Here is a 16,187-nt window from a genome sequence, read left to right as displayed (position 1 = left end):
ATGCCAAAAAAATCTTAAAGTTTTTCCTATGTCTACTGGAACAATATTTAAACAGATTTTAATAAACTATTCCACTCTCAACCGTGTCGCTGCCGCTTGCAGTCTCACTTAAATAATTTTTTTAGTGATTTATATTTGCCCACTGGTATATACATATATAGGCATTTAACTCATTACAAGGCCAACGGAATTTCAAAGGCACGTCGCTTTCCAGCTCGTCTCGTACGTAACTCATTAACTCACCGCATTTCACGGCAATATTCAACATTGTTGCTAAGTATTTGCTATTTTCGTTTGCATTTTTCTCATTTCACAGTGAGTTACTGCAGGAGCACTTCGTTTAGTGGCGATTGCTACGCTTTTGTTGTTGTTAATGAACTTCCACGCCGCCCCGCCCCGGCCAGCGCGCGCTGCCAAACATGAAAGTGAAAACTAACCGGCAAACAAGAACTTCGGCGAAGTAGTAAAAATTACAACAACAGCAAATCAGTTACGCTTGCTACTAAGTCACTAGTTACAGTGGCGTAGTTAGTGCACAGCGCTTCATTATTTCTTATACATGTTGCCGTTTGCGCCACCATTTCTTCATATTTCGCCGACAATTCGTTGCTCCTTGTTTGTCTGAGCAAGCGGCGTATGTACAGCAACCATAAATATTTGCTGGCCCCAACACAACCTAGTAGCACATGCTGGCTTGCCGCGCCAATCCTTGCCACGTCGCCACACACCGCACCATACACGTGGCAGCAACCTACAGCCCAATTCGGCAGACTACTCGCAGTCGCCGCGCACACCCCGTTCTTAAAGTCGACAGCATCTGTGCTACGCGCCATGCAAAACTAGTTTCGCTACGGTTTATTATTACCATTTTGTGACTTTCTTGTTGCTACTGTTGTTGTTGTATTTTATTTTTATTATTTCAAATTTCGTTTTGGTGTTCGTTACGGTTTTCGCTTGGTTAGTTAGCGCTGACAACAAAAGTTGACTGCCGCGCACTGTGTGTGTTTTTGTTGCTGTTGTTGTGTTGCCGGCAGACAGCGACGAGACAAGCAGGATTAAAAAGGATAGCTGAGTGGCTAAATAGACAAAACAGAGTTGATGTTGCTGTTGCTGCTGCCGGTGCTTTTGGCAGTGGTAAATATTGCTGTGTTGGCAACAATAGTGGCATGACGGCAGCTAGCACCCGCCGACCCCACAAATATCTAACTCGCCACTAACAAAAACAAATAAATTGTGTGCGTGTGTTCCCGGAAATGCTGAAAAGCTGTTGCCTGTTTCATTTTCCACTATCCTCTGCGGCAACTGCCGGCATGCCGACAAACACACACATACACTTGTATATTTCACAGATCTCTGCGCATTTCTCTGAGTTTGCCGCACAATCAGTCGCGCGCGCGTATGTGTGGCGGCATTCCAGCGTGTGCACATAAATATGCCAGCGTGTTGTTCTTACAAATTTCCATTGCACTGTTTCACTTTTGCACCGTCGTGTTGCCGCATTCTTGTTGTTAATTTGTTGTAGCAACAAGATTCGTTTTCATTTGACGGCTTTTGAAAGCCTCCAGCTTTGCCGTGTGCTTTTTTTTTTTGCTTCCGCTCGCTAGTTTTGCATTTGCATTCGTGGAAATTTGGGTTAAGTTGTCAGCACTGTTGGCGTCGTGTTGTTTCAGTTCGTGTTTTGAAGTGACAGTTTTAGGTTTTTATTTCGAATTTGATGGAGTGCAGCACTCTGCTTGCTTTATTGCATTCGTATGTAGGTGAAGTGCACTTGTATTGAATATTCATATTGCTTTTGAATTCGCAGAAAAGTCGTGCACTGTTTTGTTTAGAAAGTGAAAGGGTTCCAAAGTGGGGTTGTCTGAGCAGTACTGGAACTATTTCTATTACTAATATTTATTTTAATATTTTTAATAATATTTGAAGATAGATTGGAGATTCAACCATATTTCACCAGGTTTTCAGGGAAAGCTTGAGTTAACAACTTTTGAGTTGTTATATTTCGGTTATGTGAACCCGTTATGTTCCAGTTATGTTTATCCGAGACGCAATTGTTTAGGGTACTTACCACACGACATTCGTTATTTATGCTGGAAAGTTTAACCTTTCCGTTTCCAACATAAAATAATGTTATTTCCATAAAAAATCAGATTTCGGTTTTACGTGAAAGAAACAAAATGCGTATATATAACCGAAACATATTATCAAAAGACATTCAGGAACGCCAAGATCATGTGCAAGAGCCTCGAAGGAAAACACACTTGCCTTTTACTCACACGGCCTCGAAAGGGCCAAACGTACTAACCTGCAGGTTGTTTGTCTAACAAAAGCTCACAACCTACTGGCATCACATTAAAGCCGAATGGGCATAAGCAAGGACGATACTTGCAGCCGTTCTACCAAAGCAGGATCAACGTAACCGGAATTAATCCGGATTTTTTATCCGGTTAATGACTGTAAACTCCACAGAATTCTGCCGTTACAATAACAATTTTGTATTAAGAACCTTTCCTCTTTACTTTTTTCATATTATCCAAAATCCCTTCATGAATGACAGAGTTGCTTGTTCGTTCCACTTAATGTTAACTTCTGAGTGAGTTGTAACTATTGATAGGAAAACCCTGGTTCTGTGCCTACTTCGTACCTCAATCTTAACTCTATTCAAGGTTCTTCGGAAATTTCAAACTGCAAACATAAACTCAAATATGCCCACAGGCACGCACTCGACTTTAATACATAAATTAAAAGACAGAATTAGAACTAATTAATCATTAAAAAAAATCAGGTCTTGTGTTCTAGCATGAAAAACTTTAAAGTCCGCCAAACGAAAGTATAAAAACGAAGCAATGATACTGATAAAACGAAGTCACTAAAATTTTATCGAAAGTCGATAATTGATGAGCGAGAAGCACATATACTATTAAAAGGCGTGTATATGCCGAATAAAAAAATTAAAAATGTATTTTAATTTGAGAATCAAATACATGTTGTTGTATGCGTGTTGTTGTTTTATGTATGTGGCTCATTTATTTGTTGCAAAAACCAAATTGCTCTCACATTCAAAGGCATCGCACACGCTTCGTACACAAAAAGGTACTTCATCAACTAAAGTATGGCTTGTTAAGCAAATAAAACTCGGAAAGCAGCAAAAGCGAACAAGCAGACAAAACTAAAAAGGCAAAAGAAGATTAAAACGAAAGAAAAAAACAATCAATCAAAACGAAAAGCACGATGTGACCGCAGTTCAACAGCATAAAAGCACTCGGTGGCTGGCAAACACGAATTCTGCAAAATCAAAAACGAATATAAAATTAAAGATACACACACAAACATACATGGAGCCCATAAGTAGTTTCAGTTTTGGACAGATGTGCCGGAGTTTGTCTTTAAAGGTCTGCCTTGCTGGCTTTTTTTTTGTGTTTTACTTTATAGAGAAATGTTTGGCGGATTTGATGAAGCTATAAAGCTTGTGTCTGTCCATGAGTCTGTATGTGGTTATAATAAGTACGCCGCTAACTGAATTTTTGACTGTGTGGTAGAGCGCTCGAACTGGCAAACGAATTCCGGGATAATAAGCGCTAGCAAATGTGTTAGTGCAACAAGAGGGTCCCCGCTTTGGCGAAGTAAGTTTCGAGCAGCGCATGGATTTCAAAGATATGCATAGGAATTAAGCGATTTCGTGACTACATTGCGAGAATCAATGAGAATGAGAATGACAATGCAGGTGAGAAACTTAGTTTGGCGAGCGCGAGGCATGAGTGCATTAGAGAGTAGGTTATTTAGGAATATGAGTGCATTAGAGAACTTGAGTGCATTCGTTACAACTAAATAGCCTACTCTCTAATGCACTCATACTCCCAAATAGCCTACTCTCTAAAATTTCATTTGGGGCATGAAATCAATGCTGAGCGCTACAGAGCGCATGCAGTTTAGAGTGAGTGGCAGATGATGCGAGTATATATAGTTTTTGATTTAGCGAGTGATTTGGTGAGCGATTTAGAGAGAGCGCCACTCAGCGCTTTGTGGCGTTTAGAGCGCGCTACTAATACTTCAGCATCTTGTGGCGTTTAGAGCACGCAACTAACGCACGCTCAAGATAGAGCGCGCACACACACTACAGCTGTGTGGTGGAGCGCGCTGCTTGTTGTTAGTGTGTAGAATTAGATAATTTGCCGGTGGGGTTGCAGTATGAGTGAGCGCCGCGCTCTGTCACTAATACTACGACAGAAAGGGGAGCGCGTTGCTGCTGTGTGCGTGCATATCTGTGTGACAGTGCATTTGTGTTGCGCTTGGCTCTTTACTATTTGCTCTTGAGTGTATATTTATTTGTTTTTTGTATGAGTGTGTGTGCTTTATCTATTTTTTGCCACACACAATGACAAGTGTGGCGAATTTATTTTTTTTTTTAATTTTTGCAATAAACAAAATAAAATTTTCGCAAAAACGAGCGCTAAGGTATTTTATGCTAGCTTTTAACTTTTGTTCGTTTTGTTGTTGCTATTGCTCGCTATACACTACTCGGCGCTGTTTGTGTGTGTAAATATGTTTAGTTCTTTTTTAGCGTTTTGAATCAATCTCCGCCGCTGCAATGTGTATTTGAGTTCTCTGGCTCTTTGGGTACGACTGTGTGTGTGTGTGTGTGTGCGCGACCAGCTGTTGGTGTTGCGCTTGTTGTTGTTGTTTTATTTTTTTGTATTCCATCTGTTATTGTATTGAACAGGCATTCGTTTGTTGGTCGAATTATACGTCGTAGTCGTCGACGCCGTCGTGGCCGCTTGGTCGTTTTTGTGTGCTCAGCAGCACAAACAGCTATTCAGCGCGCCGTTTCGCCGCATTTCGCAGCAATACAACTTTCGGTGGGTCGTTCGGCGGCTCGTTGATTTTTTTGGATTTATTACTCTTTGTGGTCTCAGCCGACGGCTGCGAAGTGCAATTCAAGCGAAAGTCAGAACATTTTTTGCAAAAAGAAAAATCCAACAAAAAAACTAAAAAATCAAACAGCAGAAAATATTTTCAGCAACAAAAAAAACTAAAAATTACTACGGAAAAGAAATCAACAACTTAAACATTTGCTAAAACGACAAGTGATAAACGAAAAAAAGAAAAAAAAAGCGAGTGAAAATTTTGCAATTTTTATTTTGTCGGTATTTTTATTTAAAACATTCTATTTTTACTGTTGCGGTTGCGTTCTGTAGCGCCAGTGCGTGCGGTTACTCAAATTAATACGCGTTTATTTAAATAAACTGCGGCGCGCGGCAAGGGTTGCGCCCTACGCCCAAAATACATATACAGCATGTATTTGTAGAACCTGTCAGCGGCATAGCGATGGACGCGGAGCGGCAGCAGTACGAAAACAACCCTGCGACCCATGGTTCGGTGGGGTTAAGGCAGTAAACGTGAAAATTCAAAACAACAGCACGACCGGAAAAAAGACAAAAACCCCAAGCGCTACGTCGGGCAGTCAAGCAACGCGACCGACAGTTAGCCAATGCGCCAGCGAAACAGGCAGCAGCAACTACATACAACAACACAGTGCGCATATACTATATGCGAATACAAATATACATACGTACAAACGCACATGCATAGCTATGATATGCATATGAATAATCGCACGTCGTTGGCAGCGCCGTTTTCCGCAGAAAATAGATCAAAAAGTTAATATTGTTTTGCCGGTGCGAAAATTAAAATAAAATTAAATAGTAACAATAACAATGTGTTTGGTGTCTGGCGGCGGTGTTGTGCAAGTGTTTCAAGCTCTTTATTGGCTTGCTAGTAAAAGTGTGCTGCGTAGTGGTATGTATTGCAGCAGGAGTTGCTGCTAAGCATGTGTGCTGAGTGCGCTTCTCGTGGCGTTGGCGTTGGCAAGGATGCAGCCGCTAAGCAGAATGGGTGCGTTTGAGCACTTAAATGAGTAATGCAAACTAAATGGGTAATTAAATTTTAAGTATACATAAACACAATTAATATACAAAAATAATAAAAAAAATAAATAATTTTAGAAATAATTTGAAAAAGTAATAAACGAAATAAATTTGAAAAAAAAATTAGAAAAATATAAAACAATAAAAAATTTATAAAAATGTAAGAAAATTAATTAAAAAAACAGAAATAATTTTAGAAAAAGTTTGAAGAATAATAAAAAACGGAAATACTAAAACAAAGGTTTAAGGAGAATAAAAACCCGAAATACTAAAAAGCGATTACTTTTAGAAAAATGTTGCAAAACTAATCAAAAATAATAATTTTAGAAACATTTTGGAAAAATGATAATAATAATAACGAAATTATTTAGAAAAATGTTGAAAGCATAATAAACGAAAGTATATATAAAATATTTGCGAAAAAGTTGGAAAATAATCAAAAAATCAAATAGAGAAATGTTAAAAATTAACAAAGAATAACCGAAAACCGAAATAATAAAAAATTAAATAATTTTTGAAAAGTGTTGGAAAATAATCAACACAAATTAAATAATTTGATAAAAATGAAAAAATAATTAAAAAAAAACGACATACCTTTAAAACATTGTTCGATTAATAATTAAAAAACAAAATAATTTTAGAAAAATATTTCAGGAATATTTACAAAAAAGGAATTGTTTTATAAATGGGTTGGAAAAATATTTTTACAAAATGTTGAAAGAATATTAAAGAAAAATTGAAGAAAGTTGGACAAAAAATAAAACAAAGAAATCATTTTACAAAAATGTTGGAAATAATAAAAAAATAATAATTTTTGAAAATTGTTGAAAATATAATTAAAAAAACGTAATAACTATAGAAAAATTTTGAAAAAATATTGAACAAATAATAAGAAAAAAATATTTAAAAAAATATTGGAAATAATAAGAATAATAACACCGACATTGCTTAGGGACCTATAGAAAAGTTTCTTTGAGAAAATGAAAAAAAAAATGGCAGGAGGGGCGTCTTCGGGAGTTAGCCTAACAAAAGTAGAAATAAGCAAAATCTGCCAAATCTTAGTAATTTCATTTATGAATTGTGAATATTAAAGTTGTGGGGTATGAGCTTTGTTTCTTGCTCCAAATATTTATTGAAGGATTTTTTATTTAAAAATATATTTTTATTTTCGAATTATATTTTGAAATATATTATTTTTATGATTTTTGATAGTTATACGAATAATTTTTATTCATAAATATATATTTTTTTCGAGTTATAATATAAATTTTATTATTTCCAAATGTTTATAAAAATATTTTTATATATAATTCTATTCTTATTTTGTATTTCTGTATTCTTTAAAAAGGGTTTTTACCTTAAAGCTTGTATGGAGTGTAAGTTTTTTGCTCTTCTGAGACACTTAGTGAATTTTTATTAAATTGAAAATAACTTTTTGGGACAACTACATTTGTTTTCCTATAAAAGTTCAAGTAACTATAAATTTTTATGATTTTTTCATAAAAAGCAACCTTTTAACTGGACTTGTGGCAGGTTTTGTTAACCAAAACTAAGCTCAAGACCTGCTGTCTTACTTATATATATTTTTTCATGCTATAGTCATAAATCTAATCCACTTCTACAACTGTTTGACACTTAACTTTGAAAACTCAATTTGCTTTTTTCCACACATTCACGCAAACAACCTGTGCCCATAAATTCCTTTTTATCCTCGCTGCTTTGCACACCTAAATATTCTTATTGCGCTTTGCTGCTTTATGTTTCATTGATTGCTTTAAGCACTCATTCGACTGCTTAGTGGCAATTTTTTCGCCTCGTATACATACACAATTCTTTTTTTTTTTTGCGCTGCGCTTATGTGTGTTAGTGTAAAAGCTGCACAGGAATGCAAGGAGCTGCTGCCGAAGTGTGTGCTCTTTTTTCGGTACAAAAGGGACTTAATTTTAAAGTATACGCTCGCGTTTGTGTGCATGTGTATTACAGCTTGTATGGATGGGGTGTGGTAGTGCGATTTTAATGCGCTCTCTTTTATTGGATGCCCTTTTTCTAGCTTTTTTTTTACTCTCGGGTATGTTTGCTTTTCGTGCAGCTAAATCGTTAATTTTATAGAACAAATGCTTAAGAAATTATAAATTTTAATGTAAGAGGGTGGAGTTTGGAAAATTTTTATGTTTAATTTGAGAAAGAAATTGTTCTTTGCGTTTCAGCTGCTCTGGAGCTATTTGAGAAAAATGTTTAAGTGTTGTATAATTCGCCTATTGACTTGACGAAATAAAGTTGCGGTCATAGAAACGAATTATATCTAAAATCAAATTATATTTTATATTATATTTTTTTATTATAAAAATCGATTTTGCATAAAATTTTTTTTTTATATTAAAAATCGATTCTTCATAAAATAATTTTTTCATAATAAAAAAGTTTTTTATAAAATAATTTTTCATAATAAAAATCAAGTTTTCATAATAAAAATATATTTTTCATGAACTAAATTTTTCATAATAAAAAAGTTTTCATAAAATATATATAGAATGAAAACAAAGCTATTAGACAAAATAAAAAGAAACAAAAAAATCAAAAACAATATTTGAACACAATACATTTTAAAATTAAAAGCACAAAAAATATTAAATCAAAAATATTTAAAATAAAATAAATTAACAAACGAAACATTAATAATTAAAAATATAAAATTAAGAGACAATATTACTAAATATACACACATATATCAAAAAAAAATATAATAAAAAATATTAAAAAAGAAATAAATCAAAAAATAATATAAAAAATTTAATTGTCAAAAAAAATTTAAAGTTAAAAAGACGTCAAATAAAATAATTATTAATACTAAACAAAAAATTAAAATTAATAGAAAAACAATCCTATCAAATTTATTACAAAAATATATATTTTAAAAAGTATTAAAAACAAAACAAAAAATATTATAAAAAAATTATAACAAAATATTAAAAAAAAATTTAAAAAAAAATGAATTGCTTAGTCATGAAAATTTAAACGATGCGAGCCATTATAAAATCTACAAAGTACAAAAAAATTTTTTTTTAGCTGAAAAGTTTTCCAAGGGTCTTAAATGTAAGATTTTTAATACCTTGTGTTAGGTAGGTGCTTTTGCTCAACCCAAAGGAAGAAAATGAGAAAAGCACTATCGTTTAACTTTACGAATCCCTATTCTTGTTTCTAGTGTAAAAAATAATATTTTGTTTTAGCTATTTATTGAAAACAAAAGTTAATAATACTACTTTTTCTATTATAAAAATATTTTTCATCCATTTATTGAAAACAAAAGTTAAGAATTCTCGCTAACATTTCAAATTTTTTTCACTTTCAGCACACATTTGCACATAAAAATATACAAAATATTTTGGCAACAAAAATATATCAAATCAATATCAACTGCAACAGAGGAGTCTACGGAATAGATCGAACAACGCTGCACCGTCTACACTTGTGGTGAGTACGAATATGACACAACAAGTGCATCTAGTAGTATATAGACACTAGGGTGGGGAAAAAAAGCATGCAACTTTTCATGAAATCTATGAAACTAAATAATTTTTTCAAGTAGTTGGAAACAACATATGAAATTTTCTAACTGATAATAAAAAAAATTTAAAACTGCAAGGTGGAGGACCTTAACATTAAGAGCTCATATTGAATAGTCGAATAAGTTTTTCGTATTTTTTAAATAAATGTCAGAAGGGGAGAATACTATAAGAATGGTACATATTTGTTTATTTTTTCTATTATTATAAATATAAAAAAGGTAAAATTTGATTAGAAATATGAAAAGACTTTTTCGACTACCATATCTTTAGCGAAACTTTCTTAGAAGTAGAGGTCTAAGCACCTAATTTTCTGAGTATTAAGCAAAAAAAGTTGTATTTTTTGTTTTTTTCACCTACCCTAATAAACACTCATATACATATACTTATGTGAGAACAATTTTAAGCAGCAAGGCGTCTTAGCAGACGTGAAGCTAAAACCTACACGCCGCTTTTTTGTGTTTCGTATTTAATTAAAAATAAATGAAACTGTCAAAAAGCCGGCAACGACGCATGTGGGCACATATTTACACGCACATAAACACACGTACACATATGCAGTCGATATGGAAAAAAATTGCAGCACATAAATCAGTGTGACACTAATGAGGCGAAATACGCAAGACATACAAATGAGCATATATACATAGATATACATATATTTACATAGGTATATAGATATAAATATTTACATATGTGGATATACACATACAAACAAATATTTATATTTTCATACGTACGTAATTACTGTGCGAATATATGTAAATACGCGCTCGCATAGTCAAAACATATGGCTAAATCGAGGTATAATTAAAAAAAATGTGATTTGCGAAAAATTCGCAGAAAATAAAAAATATGTTTAGACACATGTATGCTTACATAAAAAAGACATAATTGGTTAGAAAAATTGAGTAGATATGAACAGCTTCTAAGTCTCGCAGGCGGCTTTTCCATGTCTTAATGATTCACAAACGAGATAAATGCTGATTTTTAGGATTTAGAAACAAATTTTCCCAAAACCAGAAAATATATTAACTTCGGCTTGACCGAGAGTCTAATAACTGCCACAGCTGCATTTTTTATAGCATAAAACAGTATAAAAAGACCTTTATTTTGATCTTAACCGGTCAGTTTGTATGGCAGCTATATGCTATAGTGGTCCGATTTGGAAAATTTTTCAAGATATTTTAGCACTATTTTAGAAAATAATGCCTTTTAAATTTCAATAAGTTATTTTTTCAAATAAAAAAGTTTTTCATACAAGAACTTAATATTAATCAGTAAGTTTATATGGCAGCTATATGCTATAGTTGTTCGATCTGAACCATTTGTTTGAAAATTCTAGCACTTCCTTGGAAAATAAAGTATGCAAAATCTCATGATGATATCTCATCAAATAAAAAAGTTTTCCATACAAAGACTTGAATGTGTGCCAAATTTCAGATCAATATATCAAACACTGAGAAGCTAATGCGCGTATATACAGATAGACAGGCGGATATGGCTAAATCGACTAGGCTCGTCAAGCTGATCTTTTATACCATACATATTTTCTGACTCAATATCTTAATATACCCTGTATAGGGTATGAAAATATACAATATTAACTTCGAATGAAGTATGCAATTAACCGAAAAAACTAGACACAATCCTGCGTATTTCTTTTTTAGTTAATTTCACTCGTAAAAATTGAATTTTGTGATCCAATGAGTATCATAAAAATTCTAAAGTGTGTCTTAGAAATATCCATCCAAAATAATTAACATAAATTTGGCAAACAACAACAACTTCTATTTACATAAGTACAGAAATATTTCCTATACGTACATATGTTTATAATGAGATTGAAAACAAAATTAAAATTATGCGAAAAAGTGTCTGTCAATTTCGATAATTATACGCAAAAAAACTTTGTACTCCTGCTGAATGACAGCCAAACGGACCGACGATAGAATGGGCGCTGATGTGACAAACGGGGTTCGGTAGGGTGTAGGCAACTACACATAAGTTGCAGAATGAAACATTTGGCGCGCGGGGCAGGCCAAAAGCAAAAAAGTACGACGAGTGCAAATGCGAGTACGAATTGTATCTTGTAGATACATTAAAGCAATCGCAATGCTCTAAGTGCATATAACATATCTATGTGTGTGTGTGTGATGTACGCGACAAGTACGAACATTCGGTTGTTGTAGCGCAATGATGCTTGCGAAAAAAGCGCTATAAGCACGAAGAAAAAAAATATAGCTTGTATTTTTTGCCATAAATGTATGTGTACATTCTATAAATATGTATATATGTATGTTTGTATGCGTGTAAGTGTTTGTAATATTTTATTGGTCTACGTGTGCTAATTTTATGTGCAGATATGTCTATAAATAAAAGTAGTTAACGAAATTGCATTTAAATGGCATGTATGTATGTATATAGGGATTTCAAAGGCATATCCGGTTGGAAGGAAATATCAAACTATGTTATTAGGTGCCAAGCCTCTTAGAAGATTTTTGTCAACAGTTGTAGAAATTTATAATTTATAAACATTTGTTTGAGAGTTATGTTAAATATTAAAAAAATAAAATAAAAATAAATTTAAAAAATTAAAAACAAATTAAAAAATTAACAAAAAAATTAAATTAAAAAAATATAATAATAAAAAAAAATTAATTCAAAAATTAAAAACAAAATTTGAACAAAAAAGAGAAATAAAAAATAATAAAAAAAATTAAAAAAAAAATAAAAAAAAAATTTAAAAAAATAAAAAAAAAATAAAATAAAATTTGAAAAAAAATAAATTATTTAGATAGACAAAACCTTAATTAAAGAATATCAATATTCAATTAACATTTATTTCAAAACTATCTTAAATATTAAAAGAAAAATTGAAACCAAATTAAAAAATTAACAAAAAAATTAAAAAAAGAAATAATAAAAACAGACAAACCTTAATAAAACACTATCTGATATAAATTATTAAAAAAATTAAAAATTAATCTAAAAAATAAAAGATAAAAAAAATTGAAAAATAAAAAAAAAATTAAAAAAAAACTTTGAAAAATTCAATTTGAAAAAAAAAGGAAATATACGTAGATAGACAAAACAAAATTACAAAAATAAAAGCAAATTAAAAAATTAACAACAAACATTTAAAAAAAGAAATAATATAGACGGATATAAAACACTATCTGATATAAATTATTAAAAAAAAATAAAAATAAATCTAAAAAATAAAATATAAAAAATAAAACATAAAAGATAAAAAAATTAAAAAAAAAATATTTAAAAAAACTTTGAAAAATTCAATTTGAAAAAAAAGAAATATACATAGATAGACAAAACTTTAATTAAATAATATCTGATATTAATTAACACTTATTTGAAAGTTGTGTTAGATATTAAAAAATAAAAAAAAAATAAAAACAAGTTAAAAATAAAATTTAAAAAAATATAAAAAAATTAAAAAAAATATATATACAAAATTAAAAAAAAAATTAAAAAAAAATTAAGAAAAAATAGTATAGATTCAAGTTAATAAAAGAATGTGTGATATAACTTACTAGCCACATTTGAATTTTAGTAAAACTTTAGCTTGAATTTCGTTCTCATCACTACATTTTAGCCAGCGCCAGTTGTTGCTTAACTTACTTTTCAGCGTCTAATCATTTCATACTAAAATATATATATAAATCTATGTAAGCTGTTAGGCAATGTAAATAAATTACTCTTTCCACAAAAGCACAAATTTGCAAAAATGAAGCGGCTTCTAGCGAATAATCATATTCGCATTAGACAATAGCAGACGCGCTAACAGCTGCTGGCAACAATCAAAAAATATATATACTTGTATTAACAAAAACAAGAAAAAAATCATAACTAATTAAGCAAGCAAAATGTAAAAAAGCAATAGCGCGGATGAAAAAGATTTTTTTAAAATTTTCTTCAACTCAAAAAAAAGTTTGCGAATTTCGCTACACGCCTTCCCAGCAAAGCGGCGCGCACTGTATATGCCAGCGCGGCGCTGGAGCGGCACTGGAGCGCCGGCTGTCACCAACACCAGCGCAACGTTATTGTTAACAATAAATGTTGCTGTATGTGTTGGCGCGCTTGGCCGCTTACCGCCAATTGTTGGCCGTCAGCCGCTTTGACGGCGGCGACGACGCGTTCGCACTTCGCCTTTGGCAGAGTTCATGACTCATTTCATTTTTATGGCGAAAATTATTGTGTATGCTCACACATGCATACAATAGCGTTGTCATACATATATATATATATTTTATATATGTATCTATGTGTGTGCACTTTAGTATATTTGTGCTGCTGTGTGTTTTTGCTTATTTTCATTGTTGCGATTTTTGCACTGCTATTTTTGCCAGCGTTGGCGCTCATTGTTGTTATTGTTGTTGTAATTTGCGCATTCATTAGCGCGCACAGACACATGCTTACGAAAAATTTGTAGAAAAAAAAACTGCTTCCAAACCCACTATGTAGATATATATGAGATATACACACACACATATTTGTATGACTGTTTGTAGTTGTGTGCTTGTACTTGTTGTTGTGCCACATATGTTCGCAAACTACACATGCCTATTTGTCAATTCAGCTTGCAACAGCGCTGCCAAGTAACACACACATATATACAAGCATTCTTAAATATATGTATACATATTTATAGATATATAGAATCTAGTCTTTTTGGCTTTTGCAAACGCAAACTTTGTTTCGCTAATTTATACCTATATATGTATATACATATATAATGAATTGTTTGCGCTGTATTTCTTCCACAATTATTGCTGTTTGTTGTTGCGCGCTTCCATGTTTCCCTTCAAGCTCGACTGCTCCTCATTGGCGTTGCTTCTTTCGCTGTTTGTGCTGTGTGAATCTTCGCTAATTTTTGTTGCTTTTATTGCTATCTTTTTTTGTGTGCACAATTCTTGAAGTTTTGAAAGCTTCTCAGCAATAATTTATTCGTGTTAAATTTTCGGCTTTTGGCAGTCAATTTTGTTGTTTTATTTTTTATTTTTTACTTCGCTTTAACCTTGAATGTGGCACTATTCTCGTGTGTTGGTTCTTAAATTCGCATTTGGTAGCAGTCGGCTGCTCACGATAGCATTTTGCTAATTGTTTGTAAGTATATAGTATATACTTTTGTATTACTATATTTATGTATCCGTATATCTCAATTTAAAATGCGGGGAATTCCTATGAACTCAGACGTTTTAGTTTTTATGTTCTGTTCTTTATTTTGTACAGAAGTTATAAATATTTTGTTTTAGGTATTTTAGTCACAAAATGCACTTTGTGTTGGCGCTTTCTATTCTTAGCTTGTTCATAAATATTCAAGAATAAAAAAACAAATACTAAATTTTGAATATAACTCGTTGGATGAAAAAATTTTCCATATGCCAACTTGGTTGCGATCGTTCATTTTGTATGACAGCTATATGCTATAGCGGTCCGATTTTAACAATTTTTTCGGAGATTATACAATTGTCTTCAAAAATACTTTATGTCGAATTTCGTGAAGATAACTCGTTGGATGAAAAAGTTTTCCATACAAAGACATATATTTTTTCATTCAGTTTGTATGGCAACTATGTATACACTATAGTCGTCCAATCTATACAGTCTCTTCAGTGATTACACTACAGCCTTGGATATTAATTCATACCAAATTTCTTGAAGATATCTCTTAAAATGTAGAAGCATTCTATACAAGCACTTGATTTCACTTGTTCAGTTTCTATGACATCTATGGGCTATGGTTGTGCGGTATCGGCTGTTCCGACAAATAATCAGATTCTTGGCGATGAAGGAACTTGTGCAAAATCTCAGATCGATATCTCAAAAACTGAGGAACTAGTTCTGGGTAGCCTTACCTAATTTTATGAATGCTCTAAAACTCTGATGTTACCGTTTGATACTGGGTGAGGACCTGCCTTTGTGTATGCTCTAAACCTTTGCAATTATATCTTGGTACTGCGAAGTCTTACCTTACCTTGTGTACGCTCTATAACTCTGAAACTGTCGTTGGTAGTGGGAAACCTTTACCTAGCTTTACTGAAGCTTCAAAACTCTGAAATTATCGCTAGATACCGCGAAGTCTTAGCTGGCTTTATTAAAGCTCTAAAACCGTCAAGATCGTAATTTGCGGTCTCACGGGGTTTTGTTGTTATAATTTGTCTACTGGCTTAAAGGGTTATATAATGTAGATTCGATATATACAGGCAAAAATGCGTTTTTTTTAATAAAATTAGTCAACCATATCAAAATAGAGTCCCTCATTTGATGTTGCAAACAATGTCTGTCAGAAAATGCCATTTTGAGACTCTTGAGGTTTCAATACACAAAGAAATGGTTGGTTTTAACTCATAGCATCAGTGTCGCCAGAATTTTGTTCCAGCAACCGTATGTTAAACCATCAAAAAAACGCTAACACACTCTCCAAGCTGAGACTTAGGCGGAGCGAACTTTTCAAAATAATGAAAAGAGCTGAAAAAAGTAATAATTTTGAAACTATTTTGAAATAAAGATATTTTAAAACCACAAAGTTGGTAAGACTGCTCATCATCAACTCGTTTCATATTACTTTTGAATAAAAATTTTCCCTGTGAGTGTTCAAATAAGAACAAGAAAAACACAAAAGCCAGCTTAGACTTAGTAAGACTAGTTGCCACATGTACATATGTTGAGCTAATTAAACCGT

At 32.4% G+C, this 16,187-nt stretch overlaps 1 protein-coding gene across 6 annotated transcripts in view; it reads left to right on the top strand.

Moving 5' to 3' along the window:
• LOC105227206 (myeloid zinc finger 1) overlaps nucleotides 1-16,187 on the top strand; it is a 73,623-nt gene that overhangs the window by 30,816 nt on the left and 26,620 nt on the right. For 5 of the 6 annotated variants that reach the window (XM_019990640.3, XM_019990639.3, XM_019990638.3 and 2 more), the window contains exon 3: nucleotides 9,271-9,392. The gene's annotated coding sequence lies outside the window, so the exon portion shown is untranslated. Of the gene's footprint in view, nucleotides 1-4,452; nucleotides 5,930-9,270; nucleotides 9,393-16,187 lie in introns of those variants that run through there. The other variant, XM_029550599.2, reaches the window with a different exon arrangement.

The sequence above is a fragment of the Bactrocera dorsalis genome, chromosome 5 (genome assembly GCF_023373825.1).
Source record: "Bactrocera dorsalis isolate Fly_Bdor chromosome 5, ASM2337382v1, whole genome shotgun sequence".
Classification (NCBI taxonomy): domain Eukaryota; kingdom Metazoa; phylum Arthropoda; class Insecta; order Diptera; family Tephritidae; genus Bactrocera; species Bactrocera dorsalis.
This window is presented reverse-complemented; position numbering and strand designations above follow the sequence as displayed.